This window comes from Neodiprion pinetum, chromosome 2, assembly GCF_021155775.2.
Source record: "Neodiprion pinetum isolate iyNeoPine1 chromosome 2, iyNeoPine1.2, whole genome shotgun sequence".
Lineage (NCBI taxonomy): Eukaryota > Metazoa > Arthropoda > Insecta > Hymenoptera > Diprionidae > Neodiprion > Neodiprion pinetum.
Window position 1 is genome coordinate 23,096,844 of NC_060233.1, and position 12,770 is coordinate 23,109,613.

Below are 12,770 nucleotides of genomic sequence, written 5' to 3' on the forward strand. Positions count from 1 at the left end.
AACTCTGCGTATACGATGTAATAGTAGTACGTCATCTAGTTGACAGTGTAGTGACTTCGACAATTACTGCAGGGTTTCGCCCTCAAGTGTAATATCGGGATTGATGTCGTTGTTATTCGCGTTGTTGTTATTATTATACTATTCCAGAAAGGATTTAGCAAATTTCTCGTAAAGCGTAACGAGTACATTGTACCCAGCTTTAGATTCTGCTTCCAAATGTAATCCGATCATGCTCGCACCGCGTGACACCTGCTCGATGCGGACGGGACATGAAAGTGGAGAGGGGTGGAATACAATACGGAATGCTCGCCCAATCAAATCCTAACCAAGACGAGAATATAATTACTACTTGTCGTCATTCCCATCAAATAATTCAACAATTAGACCAGCTTATGGCGTTCATATTTGTATGAGAGACGTATGATCCAAAATACCATTATTTCATATCCATATATTCATCGAAAAATGTTCGTTAACTATAATGGAATTGAAATAAGTTCACACATACTTTTCTTTTTCATTCATCAAAACGGCGTGTCTGACTGTGGCAGTTTCTTTCATTCATTTAGTTATTATTCTTCATAGTTTTGGTAGGCTCGAGTTATCTCAAGGTGTGTTTACGGTGAAACATGCAGTGCCGTACTACTTCTCGAATGCAACTGTCAGTTCGTGTTTATGATTGTCTCGAAATATGAATAATTTACAGACAGAAAATTCGTAATTCAATACGCCTCCCGTAACCGGTCACCTAAAACGTAATTATATATGATATGCGGAAAGTGATGCCGGACGTACATTCGCCTTACATGGCTTCGAGCAATCTCAGTCAGAAACATGATACTAATTGCTCGAAGAATCATCGAGGAACACCTAGTGCGCAATGCAACGCGACGAATTTTGAGAAGTGGGGTCAGAAAATATGTGAAAACAGCGGAATTTACCGATGCAATTATTCGCCGCTATTAGGTTATACGTTATAGGTATAACTGGCTTGTTAGTAAGCACTCGAAACAGTGAACTACACCACTGCCAAGTGCCAAAGATCTGAAATGATTTTTCTTGTGCGAGCCAAGTGTCACGGAGCACATGTAGAAGACTGCGTCTTGTTTGCTGAAACACACGAACGATTGTCAATTTCGTCACTTCCTGTATATCGGATATCAATTAATACTAAATGGATTCATTTCTACGACTGATACCATGTTAACTCTATCATATGAGTTACGTGATATGGTAACATGTAAATTATACACAAACTTATTCCAAGGTGAAATTACATATTCGTTTAAAAGTGAAAGCGTGAAATTATTCGCGGTACTACAGTGGGTAAGAAAATTCACAACTTACCCAACAATTCGCAATACGTCACAATTTGTCGTTTGGGATTTGTTCATTTCATAAATGCCCCAAAACCGGACACGGTTTCCCCCCGTTTTCTTAAAGTAAATCCTTTGACCTAAGAGGAAACCGTAATTCAGCGAAAGATAATAGACCGACCGAAAAGGACACGATTAGATGGCTGGAGCGTGTGACTAATTGATGATATAGTATACAAAATATGAAGCAATTCGGGGCGCTATACGGTACGAACCTACATGCTACCACCATAATTCATAACTCATTTTGAAACAGATAGAGGGTGGAGATAGACACGTGAGGGGATCGCCCCTCTATCATCCAGGTGTTGGATTAATTATGAATTGAGAGGGTCAGCGGAAGCTGTGCTGCATGGACGTAGTACATGTATAAGTATAACATTGGTTCAAGCATCGCCTGCAGTTCCTGCCGCTCGGACGGAAGCCACGTGTGGTTTCTCAACCCAATCAGCCGCTGCCACTGCGGCTCTGCAGGCGCGTTTAATTGAACGTAAATTTGAAATGAAAACCTCGCCGTTCAACACGCATTTAACGAATTAGATGTGCATTCACCGTTTCTCACGTCGTTTGGCGTCAAATTCGAATTTAGAATGGAACTTCGTGACGTCATGCAGGGTCTTATCAATCCACGTTCGACTGGTATTACTGATGCTAGGATTGTTCGTTCAGTCCCTTGACACAAGACCCAGAATTTATGAGGATACTAAAACTCCTTGACTTATCGTCTAATGAAATGTTGCCCCTTGTAACGAAAAGAGTACGACACATATGTCCAGTAATGTTTATTAATGCCTTCCCCTTCCGGCTACCTTGTTTTCGGTCCAACACAAAATGCGAGTTCGATTTATACGAATCATGTGACAATGACTGGCGATGCAGCTCACGTAAGAAAATGGGATGCATCGTCACATAATTGGTATAGAATCGAAGTAATATTTTGTTTTGGATCAAATACAAGCTAGCCGGAAGGTTAAGAGATTCATGCATTTTACTATTTAACGTTAGGCACGACCTCGCTCAAACATGACACAACGAGTCAATTCAATCCCGAACGTGGTTATCATCCATTTATTTCCCAATCTTGAGACTCATTGTCAGTTCTCAAATCGTCCATCAATACCGTGTCATATTTCCCGTAGGTATAGAAACTTATTGGGAATCTTAATGTAAACCGAAAACAAAATTCACTCTGTGATTGTAAATTCGGATATTGCGTTTCATGTTCTTCATAAAAAATATCCTGAAAACTATGCATCGTTTTCTTCTCAGTCACAGATGGCACAGAAATAAGGAGTATAAAATTGCATTAGCGATTGCGGATTGCCCATCAATATCATAGTTTGAGATCAGTCTTGCGACTTGCACTAACGATTTACGGTCACGCGCCGTACACGCCACCTTATATGTCATCAGCACTTGATCAACTTTCAACGTTCAACGTTTCAGTGGCTCGTCGCCGGCGGAAAGAGGGAAGACCACGAAGACAGAGGACGACCTTCAGCGGGGAGCAAACGCTTCGACTAGAGGTAGAATATCGGCGAGGTGAATACATCTCGCGAGGTCGACGTTTCGAGCTTGCTGCCTCTCTGCAACTTACCGAGACGCAAATCAAGATCTGGTTCCAAAATCGACGTGCCAAAGACAAACGAATTGAAAAGGCGCAGCTCGATCAGCAATATCGGCAAGTCAGCAAAAAAATTACATATTTTGTGCACGCTGCAGGAGATTGCTTTTTTTCCCACTAAAGTATAATAGTTATGAACCCTATCATATGTATAATGTACTTTACCGCATGGTGACACTATTACTTTTCATTTGGAGTTGTGGTTAGGCACCTTAGAACACAAATACAAAGTGCAAAGACGTCATATGTCATATTATAGGGTCAACGGAAGTAACTCCAGTACAGCTATAGAGCAGAAAAATTTCCAGCAAGTGAAAATTACGAACAGTAATATTATACATATGTTGCATTTGAAATTTGTCTGTTAGGTTTAAAACACTTTACCAGTGATATAATTTTCTGTTGACGTATCATGGAACTGAAATATTCCGAGCATTTGTGTCCCATGATTCTGAATCCGTTATAAGGTGTAGGTACGTACTCATTACTACGTATAATTCCTTTTTCTCAGATTTTATTTTCATAATTCTTCACGATCTGTCGTATATCACGCTAGTTTTTGAAATAAGTCGAAAATTAATTATTAAATTGAAGCACTGTGAAACTAGGTCTGCCATATGGCTGCAGTACCGTAATTCCAACGTGAAATAGGTTTTATTAAATTTTATGCATAGCAAAATAGAATTGATTCTAAGGGTATTTTGAGTAAGATGAACATTTGTTTACGACCTCGCTTGTGTTGTTTTAAATTTTTTTTTTCTTCATTACATGATATTTTTGGCTTATCATTGCTGCGAGAAGTTTTGAAAATTTTTGATGAAGTATATTATTTTTAACAACTTCAATTTATTATCAGAATACATATCTCAGAAAACCATACGATAGTAGAAGAGAAGTCATTTTTGTAAAACTTGTGGAAAAATATATTTCGTCTCTGGAATTGCGATTTTTTAAATAATTTTGTGAAAACCTGGAAAACTTGGAAGCAGAAAAGGTAATGAAAAGTTATAAAAAAAAACGTCGGTTAAAAATCATTTATTTATTATTATAAGCATGTTACATAATATACACAAAAAATTATTCGAAAACGTGAGAAATTTTTACTGTAACAAGATTTCATGGGAGCATTACTGAGGCAATATCTATAGAATACTATCGACTTCGACTAAGGTATGGCCCACCGTTGATGAGTGAAGTTAGGTTTCCTATCCAATAACATTGTAGGTATAGTGCAGCTGAATCATCCATTATAATTCTTCTTACGGCACAGAGGCGTTCTACTTATGAACGAACGAAGATACATGTGATTATACCTATAATAGAATGATTGGATAAGCACTAGAACTAGGGGAGACGAGAGGAGAAAAGTCGAGGGTACATACATCTACAGAGGCATTACAGTCATCGGCGGGCCTGGAAGAATACTCGATGCGTGTAATCCGGTAGTTGACGGTATTTAGCGACGCCCGAGACTCGCTAATGCCACGTAAACTATATTCAACCAATGTGCACCTGATTTGATTTTGTCCGAGTCGAGCTCTCTGTAAGCACCCGATAAGCTCGCGATAAACGCTGAATAAACTCAGGGTAGTTAGCGATGCCACGGCCGTGATTCGAGCCTCGGCACCCCTGCAGCGCCTCCCTCAGCGCAATATTGGTAACATTCGGCGTTTCCCACGCGAGACGTTGGCGAGATCCGGGATATAACTTCGTCGCGTCATTGTGTTTCCACCCCCTCTGTCCCCTCACCTTTCCTGCCCCGAACTTCCCACAGGCGGTGTTTCATTCTTTTCCAGCTCTTTCCGCACGTCTCGTTAGACAGCATTTAACCACCCGTGTTTGATCGTGATTCTTCATATTCTTATATTTTAATTTTGTGCAATCGTGTCTGACGATAAGTACCTACCGTTATTACAAGGGATCGGCGACATTTGCGGAAGGCTGGTTCCGAAAAAACGACGGAATTCAGTTGCTGTTATTATTACTATCTAAACTGTATTGTGTAGATAAATATTAAAAGCAACATTTGTTTTTCGTTACCTCAACTCTTTAATTCACGCTGGGACGCTCAGCATCCCACTTTTTTTTCCCAGCTTTTTATTTATTAAATTACTTTTTTAGTAACGACTGCCGAGATTTTAGGGTCCACATGATCCCTGAAATATTTCTAAGTGCAAAAAAAAAATAAATACAACATTTATTTATATTTGGCAAAAATAGTACATGTAAACAAATGGTTGAAATTTGTACATTTTCACGAAAAAAAAGGATTTTCTGCTAATCTACCATGAAAATCCGAATGCCAATTTTTTCACAAACTTATTATACACTTGTCAAATTTGACGGAATTCTTACCAAATTATCCTTCTTATTATTGTTTGTTCGCCGTGTTGGACCCACCATTTTGAATTTTTTAATTCTGAGTCCAGATTCGTAATTAGGGACCCCAAAAACCATGTAACATGAAGTTTTATCACTCATATAACTTTTAAAAAAAATTGACGTCCGTCATAAGTCTACGCACGACGGATGTGAAAATACCACGGATGAAGCCATTCTACTGGCAATTTTGAACAAAAATATCCAAAAGCCTCGGTCGTTTCATGCCAAAATAACGCTACAAAATGTGTTCCAGTATTTAATAGTAATTCAAGTACAGGAACACACTTTCTTGCATTATTGCTGCACGAAACAATTTTTAAAATATGTTTGTGTTCAGCGTTGCATGTAGAATCGCTCTAGCAGTGGCTCTTTCTGGTCAACGATGCACCGGCACTGAATGATAATAGCCAAAATGAGTAATGTTATACTTGGTTGGTAACGACTGACAACAGCATCCTCTTAAATGAGACTCGAACGAGAGATGAAAGCGATTCTTTTTTATCTGGTATTGCACGTCATAGAATATACACACACAGACAGTTGAATTTGAAGTACTATATATACTTGGTAGTGTGTTAAAGTTAGCAAAAATAATCGTTGCATTGAAACGAAATTCTAAGTGTCTCAACGGCGGTCCGAAATCAATAAATTATTTTGAGGATTCAGCAACTTATGAAGAAATGACAATATAATTATATGATTTGATTTGGATCCTGAATTCCGTACCCGAGGATCATCACCCATAGACTGCAGAACATATAATATCTAAACAGAGCTGTTCGTGACATATGTATGCTACGAATGGATTTTATGACTCTGGTAAAATAAGGGGTTCGGTATTTCGGGATACCGAAAACTTAACCGTAATTTATCCGTAAAAAGTGATAGTATTGACAGTATATATATTTTTGAATTTCAATCCCAAAATTTTGTCATACAAATTTTTTAAACAATTTTTTGTTCATAATCGTATATATTCGAAATTTTTTTTTTTTTACCATTTCGGCTACGAGATCAAACCCAAATTTTTTCTATCTGTTAAAAGTTGAACAATGATGGTAGGAGTTCCGCCACCCCAAAAGCCTTCGAATTCGGAGTCTTTCGCTACTTATATGCGCCATGCCACCATTTTGTTGTTAATTTCAATGAAAAAATTCTAAAATAATATCGAAACTTTAAGCAATAAAGCCCTGAAACTCAAATTGCTCTGAGTGGTTTAATTTTCTTTCAAAAAAATTTCCTAAAATTACGTATAATTTTAGAGCGTCCGAGCTTAACCCCCCCCCCCCCCCCCCCTTCAACAGGTACTTCGATGTTTATGTATATCCTCTGAACCCGATGTTCAGCGATGATTATGAACAAATAAATAATCTTGTAGGTATTCCGAAAATTGTAACAGCAGCAAAAACCATACCAGAAATCAGTATAAGATTTTCAATGCCGAATAGCCATAACATAATACGCCTCATTCTGGTTAAAATTATTGAAAATGAATTCTCGACGTTACAAATAAAATTTCCTGGGAACCTTATCACCATAACATAATTGCAGGCTTCAGAGTGCTCAAACCAGGTAATTTTCGGGGAAATAGGGGAAAATTTTGTGAAAATACCTTGGTATTAGAGTTCTAATATTTTTCCATAGTCTGACCGAATAGAGTAAAATTAGATCCGCACGAGGGTGTTCATTATTTTCGCCGTGTTGAAATTTTTTCGATTGCACCCCACAAATATGTATATAAAAAGTTTCGGATAATATTTACTGTACCGGTGAGGGGCGGGGGTGAAATTTTTAATGTAAAATACATTGAGATTTTCATTTGAAGTTATTTAACTACTTTTTCTTCATACACTAAAATGAACTGGAAACTTCAAGTTTTTGTGCTTGGTAACAATGTTTATATTTCCAAATAAACGAATAGGAACAAAATAATTTGGAATGAGCGCACGTATTTTGTGGATAACTACATACACTAGTCAATTAGACCATCATATTGATGGTTCTGTGAAATATAAGAGAGTTTTGACAGTCAATGTATCATTTATTTGTCATGAATTGAGTTGGAAGTATAAACATTGTTCGCAGGCTTTATGATTTAATTTTTTCAGTCTACTTTAATTGATAAAAAAAAACAACTGACTGAGAAAATAGGGGGATTTTAAGATGCAATCGATTACTTTAGGGTAGGTTTAGAGGAATCTTTCAGTTTTAGAGTGCTTATAGGGGAAGAAAAAAAAAAATAGGGTACTTTCAGGGAAATACGGGACCCACTGCGTAACCTGTAATTGCATAATAAAATAACCATAATCGCAAAAGTGGAGTAACTGCAATTAAAACGACTAATTCCATACATAATGGCGCTTTAAAATTTTTTTAGGCAGCGTAACTTGCTAATTCATAGCCCTGCAACTAAAGAGTACTTTTTGAAATTTTCAGCAACGGCGGCATATTTACAAGATCTTTTATAGTACATATTTAAGTATAATGTTGGCTCCTCCTGTGCAGCATTTGTGCAGTTGAGGGTGTCGCAAACTTATCCTGTAAATCGCCATAATGAGGCTGCAATAACAGGAATAGAGGCAGATAATGAAGATAGAAAAAAACCACAAATGAATTATGACTAGCGAAGATTTCTCAGACATACCCCTACAATACAATTAGCACGATGTATAACACAATGTGGGTAATGCTGCCGACATCGCACCTGCACGCAATGTACCTTTTAACTAGGCTTCAGAATTGGTTTGCGCAAATGATTACATTGCGTTTTGCTCTATGTTATCACGTTCTTGGTACAACTCGCCAGCTCCCATCCCCAACAACCATAAACCATTAGCCGAACTCTGAGTTTGGCGTGTTTCTTTCTTTTTATTAGCGCCATTTCGTAAATTAGGGTGCAGAATACAATTATTAATGTAATAACGTTGTATACAATGGGTAGTGTAGTAAGAGGTATCTTACAAAAGTTTCGGGCTTAACATTTTCTGTAATAAACACGTGGAAATTTTCTTATTCTTCCAAATTTTGCACTTTATGTGAATACTACTATGGGCAATAATTCTTTTAACCGAGGCATAAGTCGTGGCAAGCATTAGTTTAGGAGGGGGGTTCCAGCTTAGACGCTCTAGGATCATACCTGTTATTAGGAATTTTTTTCTAAAGAAAATGAAAACACTCAGAGCAATTTGAGTTTCCGGGTTTCATTACTTATAGTTTCGTGAACAGTTTAGAATTTTTCCATTGAAATTAATAACAAAATGGTGGTATGGTGCATACAAGTAGCGAACGACTCCGAACCCGAGAGCTTTTGCAGTGGCGCATCTCCTGGCAACTTGTAACAGATAGAAAAAAATTTTTGGTTTGAAAACACCTTTACGGGTTCGAGCTCGTAGCTCATATGTGAAAAAAAATGTCTTTAAACATATACGATTATGAACAAAAAATTTCATTTTTCTGTCACGGAATAGAAGGGGGTTGATCCGAAGAGCGGTTATCGAATCACCTCCATACCCACCCAAGATGTTATTTGGGTAATTTAGGTCCGGTCTCATCGCTGTCATCGATCCGGGAATGATGTAAGGAGTGATAATGAGATGGAGAAGGTATACCTTTTGGTTGAATAACGGCTTTATTAGAACTGTGAAGTATGTACAGTATAACCCCGATTAACCGGGGTCGGGTTATCCGGGGAGCGAATTAACCGTGCATCTCTGCGCCTCCCGTGTGCGACCGAGCAGCAATATGACTATTTCGAACAGCAAGCAGGCAGCAGTTCAATCGACTACTTATATCTCAGAAAAATGAGTCATGTGATAGAAGAGAACAAAAGGAGAGACCAAAAACAAACCAAATTACCTAATTATTTTAAAAAACGAGAATAAAGTATTAACGCAATATCGGGAAGATACCAGATAGCTTTATATATTAGTGTGTAATATTCATTAACTTCATGTGATGAAATTGGAATTTTACTAGTCAAAATAAAAAGTAGTGACGTAATTTAATTCGGATTGATCGTGGTTTCAGTTATCCGTGGACTTCTCGGTCCCGACCCCCCGGTTCATTGGGGTTGCACAGTATTTGCATAACTAGGCGAAGTGGATTAGGAATAGGTGAAATGATTATTTAGGTTGGAACTGCGGTTGAACTTGGAAGTTGGAGTTGATATCGATTATACGAACGTTGGAATAGAAGTTGATTAGATGAAGGTTGGAATTGAAATATGCTTGATAGAGGATGGAATATAAGTATCTTGGTGCAAAGAATATGAGTGTGCGAAAGGTGCGAGTGTTCAGAATAGTGGGGAATAGAATTAGCAGAATAAGAGCGATAGCGAGTGGCGTGAGGCTGGATAAAAGGAGGAGGACAGGATGGAGACTATAACGTTACTATGAGAAATGTGGAAGAATTAGCAGGTAGAGGCAGGAGGTGGTCGAAGAAGATGGAGAAGACGTGTGGCAGACGTCGGTCGTAACATTTCAATAAAAAATTTGTTAAAAAAATTTGTATAAAAAAGTTTTTGGATTGAAATTCAAAGGCCTCATCAAGGCTTTCGGAGGACTGACTAGTATTTGTTGTTAGCATCATTGTCAGACAAGATCCGTAACCTATATAATGAAGAGGAATAAAACTTCCCGGGTGCAGACGGTCAAAAACGATATATTTTGCGGCTAACGTTTCGGCGAATGCATGGGATCGATCTTCATGAGAGCATATAAGAAAATTGTAACGATGCAATTTTGCATATTTTAGGGGAAAATAGATTTCAACTAACAAATCATAAAGTTGTCAAATTGTAACAAGTTATCACAGCAATCTACGTTAACTTAAGATTAAGCAATACAATATAAACAATTTACAATGGCAGGAAGAAACGAAGTGAATTAGAGGTTATGTCACCACGTGGTAAGTGATACATACAAAGCCGTATTATCCTATTATTTGAAACAGATAAAAAACGAATGATGGAAGTACCTTTAAATTTCGTTACATTTTTAATATTTTTATATGTTACCTACATAGGGTATAAGTAGCATTTACCTTTTAAACTAATCTTTGAACTGATTATTTCTGAATGCGATGAGCGTATATGGCATAAGATATATTTCGGGACATCAGAAGCGGCGAAGAACAGAGGTTCGAATCTGACTAGGAAAATTTTGAAATCGTAGCTTGAATAAAAGTGCACGTCCCTATCTCAGTCATTGCTAACGTAGATCGTTGATAATGTTTATAATGAATAATGATGAAATAAATAAAACACGTGACATCAAACATGCTCGATGGGAACTGCTGACTTGTTGAATATTCACCGCTTCTACGATTTCAGAATTTCTTTCACGTCCGACAGAGAAACAGAGACGTATAAAAGCACACACGTAATCTGGGAAAAGCTATTCCTAAACCATCGGTTAGCTTTCCGTAAATATGACACGATTCGACAATGAAATTTTCAGGTGACAGGAGCCCCCGTTCATGGTCCACAAGAAGTTTGTTTCGACTTGTAAATGATTTCATTGGTCGGATCTAACAGAACAGGCCAATGAAATCAGCGGCCTTGGTTCAAAACGCTGTAAGTGCTTACGACGTTACGAAATGGATATTTATAAGCCAGACCAGAGGCGCCTTAATTACAATTAATAATCCCTTTATCTGGGTTTTTGTATAGACCCTAACATCAAAAATACATCCCAACTGTCAGTTTCGGTCAAAGCTCTTGAAAAATTTCATCAGGCTCTAGTCCTGAGGTTTTTTCATGAATGTCTTGTACTCGGCTCATTGCTGATCCAAAAACTTCAGTTACAGTTACTTACTTGGGTCGCTTACATTCACTGAATAATTATCTCATTTTTAAAGCGTGGCTCTTACTTTTTGAATGTGGGCAATTTATCTAGATCTCAATTAGCAGACTACCAAGTGGCTCTCATTATAGTCATGTTTTTCCATACGACTTCTACATTGATATACATAGTAGAGTTACTACCGTATTATTTTCCGCCGTATAATTATCTCCCCCCAGTACTAGCGACCCTCTTGCCAGTAATTGCATTGAAACAAATAACAAGTATCGATTTATTCGTCGGTGTTTATGAGTTGACACATTGTTCCAGCGAAAACAGTAAATAAAAATAAGCCGTAAAATTAGTCTATTTCGCTAGACTTTCCATCACTTTACCATTCAATCCAATTACTGAAAGTGCCGTCAAGCATGACCAAATTTTTTATCGTTCATACTCTATTTTTTCCATGAGACTTGACAATTTTTTATATCCAGCGTTTGAACGTAAAGTCGCGTAAATTACATATTTTTTCAGTTTATATTTTTCTTGAAGCAGTTTCGAGATCATCACGAGAGTTTGTCGGGACAGACAGAGTCCAAAATATTCGTAAAAATCCGTTTTTCATATACCAAAGGTCCAAAAACGTGAAGATTCACTGATTGTGAGATTAGAAATACATGTACATAACTCATATATGTGATGAAAAGTAGAAACTCAAGTAATATAAAATGCACTACCCAGCAATCGGAAAAGAATAGAAACGGAACGATTAGCAGAGTTATGAATCCCATTTCTTTAAGTTTCCGAATTAAGCATGAGTTATGCCAATGAGACACTGTTCGTTTTAATCTGATTATTAGTTTCTATTCGATTTTATCTGTTCTTTCCTATCCCGTCATATTCGCGACAATGCCACCTCTAATAGCTTGTTCGTTTCAATTATTTATTTAGAATGAGGGATGGCAATTATCAATCCGATTCAATTCTTTCTATCCGAATTAATTCTTTTCAAAGAATACGAAACACATCCGTTTCGATAAAGAAATCGGAATAGATCGTATTGAAATTCTCAATCCGTTTCTATTCTTTTCCGATTGTTGGGTATGTAGATTATACTGAAAACAAAAAAAGCACTACAAGCCAGGAAAGTACAGATGCTAGGTGAATTACACGCATAGGGTACTACTTATCGAAGTTGGTCTGCTGGTGGAGTTCTGTATTCTACCATATCATTAGCTCCGTTATAAACCGAACGTTTAAAGTTTATCTACATTGCCTAATTGGGCCGTTAATGCATTACGAAAAATAAAAAAATAAAAATATAGCGTGCCTTCCCGAAATATAACGACATTTTTAGAGATCTAATGTAATAACGATAAACTGCGACTTCGGTCTCTTATCTACATAGAAATAATGCTACACCACGAATAAATTAAAGATCTGTTTGTAACTTTCAGCTTCTCGTCCAATAATTTGTCAAAAATTCCACAGGTATAATATGCCATAAGTTGCATTGTGGATTGCATTTGGTTCTAGGCAAAGGTCTTATAAATTTATTGTATTTTTCGTCGTTTTTTGTCTCGTGACTACTGTTCCATCGATTTCTTA

General features: G+C 37.3%; 1 long non-coding RNA gene across 1 annotated transcript; it reads right to left on the reverse strand.

The window, feature by feature from the left end:
- Positions 1-4,024: 4,024 nt before the first annotated feature.
- On the reverse strand, positions 4,025-4,935 carry LOC138190451 (uncharacterized). Its single transcript, XR_011176425.1, has 2 exons — positions 4,383-4,935; positions 4,025-4,313 (listed from the first exon to the last, which is right to left on the reverse strand). It is a non-coding gene; the product is annotated as an uncharacterized lncRNA (long non-coding RNA).
- Between the last annotated feature and the right edge of the window lie 7,835 nt (positions 4,936-12,770).